Source organism: Schistocerca piceifrons, unplaced genomic scaffold, assembly GCF_021461385.2.
Source record: "Schistocerca piceifrons isolate TAMUIC-IGC-003096 unplaced genomic scaffold, iqSchPice1.1 HiC_scaffold_1266, whole genome shotgun sequence".
Classification (NCBI taxonomy): domain Eukaryota; kingdom Metazoa; phylum Arthropoda; class Insecta; order Orthoptera; family Acrididae; genus Schistocerca; species Schistocerca piceifrons.
The window spans coordinates 12,501-17,500 of NW_025727087.1; the positions used below are offsets into that span (position 1 = coordinate 12,501).

The 5,000-nt window shown below is 52.8% G+C and overlaps 1 non-coding gene across 1 annotated transcript in view; it reads left to right on the plus strand.

The window, feature by feature from the left end:
- Window positions 1–3,890: 3,890 nt before the first annotated feature.
- The window catches only part of LOC124731028, a 1,909-nt gene continuing 799 nt past the window's right edge, over window positions 3,891–5,000 (plus strand). Inside the window, exon 1 of the ribosomal RNA XR_007008143.1 lies at window positions 3,891–5,000. This exon is cut by the window's right edge and continues 799 nt beyond it. This is a non-coding gene — a ribosomal RNA (small subunit ribosomal RNA).

Genomic DNA, 5,000 nt, shown 5'->3' on the forward strand with positions numbered 1-5,000 from the left:
CGCCACACGCGCACCTCCAGCGGATGAACGGCGGAAGTTTCCCGCACTCGTAAAGTGCAATCCACCCCTATAACTTGCGTTTCATGAAGAGTTATTTCCAATATGCGACATTCCCGCTGTCCCTATACATGAGCCGCGACCTGTACCACTTACGAGCGAGAGACGCGATCGCGTTGCTCACTGTACGGCGTCCGATACCGAGCCATCAGCATGTCGGTCCCCATGCGCGTTGCACTCGCACTCGCAGTCGCAAAAACGTGGGGCAAATATATTACGCGGAAGAGCTATAACAGACCGAGCCCCACTGCATGGGGGGAGTCTTTGTCACTAATGTACACAGATGGAACATTTTGGACTGGAACCAGATTACCCGTACACACGGCGCTGATTAGTAATCAATGCAGAGCCATCAAACTACAGCAAATATACACAACTGTCCGTATACATGCTGAAAGAGTCTGCCCACAATGGGAACCACACGTCAGCCAGACACTCTGATCACGCACCACTCTCTGCTTCTAACAGGCGCACATACAATATGTAAGCACCAGCATGGAACAACATCCAGTGCATCTTCTCCGCCACATTACACAATCCACACTATCACAACCAGACCAGGAGGTCCATGCGGAAAATACAATATCCCAGCCTTTCGACATCCACCATTGCGCAGACCAGGCACCAACACCCACACATGTCCTATACAACGGTGCACCCAACATCACAATAGTACCTCCTGTCACAGCGCACAAACAATGACATGAGTCAAAGACACAGGTCTCACACAAGCATAGAATTGGAGCGCCGCCTCTAATAAGCCAAAGGTGCATCCTGACGTGACAAATCTGATCATGTCACAAGCATTCACTTACTATAATCACTATCAACGAACCTGCCGCCCCCGCCCCCCCCCCCCTACACCTTTCCTTACAACAACGTGTAACCTAACCTAACCTAACCTAACCTATGTTGTACCTTAACCTAACCTATGTTGTACCTTAACCTAACCTATGTTGTACCTTAACCTAACCTATGTTGTACCTTAACCTAACCTATGTTGTACCTTAACCTAACCTATGTTGTACCTTAACCTAACCTATGTTGTACCTTAACCTAACCTATGTTGTACCTTAACCTAACCTATGTTGTACCTTAACCTAACCTATGTTGTACCTTAACCTAACCTATGTTGTACCTTAACCTAACCTATGTTGTACCTTAACCTAACCTATGTTGTACCTTAACCTAACCCATGTTGTACCTTAACCTAACCCATGTTGTACCTTAACCTAACCCATGTTGTACCTTAACCTAACCCATGTTGTACCTTAACCTAACCCATGTTGTACCTTAACCTAACCCATGTTGTACCTTAACCTAACCCATGTTGTACCTTAACCTAACCCATGTTGTACCTTAACCTAACCCATGTTGTACCTTAACCTAACCCATGTTGTGCCTTAACCTAACCCATGTTGTGCCTTAACCTAACCCATGTTGTGCCTTAACCTAACCCATGTTGTGCCTTAACCTAACCCATGTTGTGCCTTAACCTAACCCATGTTGTGCCTTAACCTAACCCACGTTGTGCCTTAACCTAACCCACGTTGTGCCTTAACCTAACCCATGTTGTGCCTTAACCTAACCCATGTTGTGCCTTAACCTAACCCATGTTGTGCCTTAACCTAACCCATGTTGTGCCTTAACCTAACCCATGTTGTGCCTTAACCTAACCCATGTTGTGCCTTAACCTAACCCACGTTGTGCCTTAACCTAACCCACGTTGTGCCTTAACCTAACCCACGTTGTGCCTTAACCTAACCCACGTTGTGCCTTAACCTAACCCATGTTGTGCCTTAACCTAACCCATGTTGTGCCTTAACCTAACCCACGTTGTGCCTTAACCTAACCCACGTTGTGCCTTAACCTAACCCACGTTGTGCCTTAACCTAACCCACGTTGTGCCTTAACCTAACCCACGTTGTGCCTTAACCTAACCCACGTTGTGCCTTAACCTAACCCACGTTGTCCCCTAAAGTAACCCACGTTGTCCCCTAACGTAACCCACGTTGTCCCCTAACGTAACCCATGTTGTCGCCTAAACCTGCTCTGTAATTGTTATACGACTCGTTCAATTAGTGTAGTGTTGCCCACCCGCAACCCTCGCAATATAGTTCGCTACTCGCACTGCCCGCTCCCCTGTGTATCGCTTCATGTTAAACACCTTGCAAGTCTTGCTGACTTTCCACATGCTCCTGCTGTACACTGTAATGTGGATGGCAGCAGGACGTACATGCCGCCCCTCCCCACGTCCCCACCTTGCCCCCCTGCCTTCGCAAGCTGGTTGGTGAGAAGTTTGCATGTTCAATGCCCTTCGCATGCGACGTACTCAGGCTACGTTGTGGTGCGGCCTGTGTCAACCGTCCGCTAATGTCGTACGCGTAAACCACAATCTGTACTGCACATTCGTCCTTATGTACCGAATGATACATCGTGGCACATGTGTGACCGTACAACGACTGCGCCCAAAAACGGCGGACCATACAGTGCAAATATTGTGCACGCAGCTACGTGTCGTCTCCCTATGAGAGCTGGATTGCAGTGTGGTACGCCATAGAGACGTGTGGGAGGAACGGACGCCGTGGATGGCGATCAGCATGAGCTGTCTGTTGATGTATTCGGACCTAGTCGTCTCTCCTCACACACCGTGATGGCATGGTGCACCGCGTTCCATATCTGCGACATGCTACAGAGGCCGGTTGACAGTCGTTCGAGCAATGGACATCGCATACGTACGGGGGCCACCTTCCACGTATTGTCTAGGCGTGCACATTTTGTTGCGTGTATGTGGGCAGACGTAGTGTGGCGTGACACCTGACACAGGCATGCAATAATCGTTGAAGTTGCAAATGGCGATGGACGCCTGCGTTTTCTGGTGAAGTTACGCAAATGAACAAATGGTAACCTGTTGTGGTGCGGTTGTTCTCGCTAGGGGTGAATCGGTGATGGCGACGATAGGTTGAGGTACGAACCGGTTGTTCCAGCGATACCCACCATGCCGACGAAACTGAACGGCATCTGGGTGTGAAGCGATACGCGGCGGTGGCTGGGTGGGACCGTCCCCGGCCGGTGAGGGGGCGCCTCCCGGCGTGCTGGCCGCGCGGTGCGTGGGCGCACGCGCTACAGCCGGCTGGTGGGGGCGGCCAGTGGCAGGCGCGCCGGCCGACGGACGCGGCAGGCGTCGCAGCTGCGCGCCGGCGCACCCTGCGCGCGGCGCCGTGCGGCCAAAGTAGGTCCTCGCGGGCCCGGTGCGAAGCGCGGTGGACATCTTCAGTGTGCTGGTCCGATTGAGGACTGTGTGCGTTGAGGATGCGCCGCCGCCCGGCGCTCGGCGCCGCGACGCCGTCTGCTGCTCGGTCGCCCCAGCGGTTCTCGCTGGTGGTTTGTATCGCAGCTGTGCGGATGTGTTGGCGCGTGCGCTGTGCTGGGAGAGTTCGCTTCGGCACCCAAGTGGGGCTTTTGTCCTTCTGTGGCGCTGGCGTTGGAGCTGCCGGTCACCGTAGGTGGCGCGTGTTGTCTCCCGCCGGCAATGCCACGACAGCACGCTCCCGGGCCTCTGTCGGCAGCGGCAAGCTCAGTTGGGAGCACGGGTGGTCGCACCGAAAGCGTCTACTCGCCTAACTCCGGGCGATTGCGCCTCTCTCGAACCCGACCAAGTACTTAGGACGGCGCTGCGCGCCGCCGGGACCTGAGAGGGTTTCGAGGTGTATTGTGCAGGGGAGCTCAGCCTCCTCCTGTTTGCAGAATGATTGAGCGGACGCTTGCGTGTTCGCGCGGGCCCCCGGGACACACTCCCGGGCGGCCGGCTGCTCAGCTCTAGTTGACGCAGCTCCCTGGTTGATCCTGCCAGTAGTCATATGCTTGTCTCAAAGATTAAGCCATGCATGTCTCAGTACAAGCCGCATTAAGGTGAAACCGCGAATGGCTCATTAAATCAGTTATGGTTCCTTAGATCGTACCCACGTTACTTGGATAACTGTGGTAATTCTAGAGCTAATACATGCAAACAGAGTCCCGACCAGAGATGGAAGGGACGCTTTTATTAGATCAAAACCAATCGGTCGGCTCGTCCGGTCCGTTTGCCTTGGTGACTCTGAATAACTTTGGGCTGATCGCACGGTCCTCGTACCGGCGACGCATCTTTCAAATGTCTGCCTTATCAACTGTCGATGGTAGGTTCTGCGCCTACCATGGTTGTAACGGGTAACGGGGAATCAGGGTTCGATTCCGGAGAGGGAGCCTGAGAAACGGCTACCACATCCAAGGAAGGCAGCAGGCGCGCAAATTACCCACTCCCGGCACGGGGAGGTAGTGACGAAAAATAACGATACGGGACTCATCCGAGGCCCCGTAATCGGAATGAGTACACTTTAAATCCTTTAACGAGTATCTATTGGAGGGCAAGTCTGGTGCCAGCAGCCGCGGTAATTCCAGCTCCAATAGCGTATATTAAAGTTGTTGCGGTTAAAAAGCTCGTAGTTGGATTTGTGTCCCACGCTGTTGGTTCACCGCCCGTCGGTGTTTAACTGGCATGTATCGTGGGACGTCCTGCCGGTGGGGCGAGCCGAAGGCGTGCGACCGCCTCGTGCGTGCTCGTGCGTCCCGAGGCGGACCCCGTTGAAATCCTACCAGGGTGCTCTTTATTGAGTGTCTCGGTGGGCCGGCACGTTTACTTTGAACAAATTAGAGTGCTTAAAGCAGGCAAGCCCGCCTGAATACTGTGTGCATGGAATAATGGAATAGGACCTCGGTTCTATTTTGTTGGTTTTCGGAACCCGAGGTAATGATTAATAGGGACAGGCGGGGGCATTCGTATTGCGACGTTAGAGGTGAAATTCTTGGATCGTCGCAAGACGAACAGAAGCGAAAGCATTTGCCAAGTATGTTTTCATTAATCAAGAACGAAAGTTAGAGGTTCGAAGGCGATCAGATACCGCCCT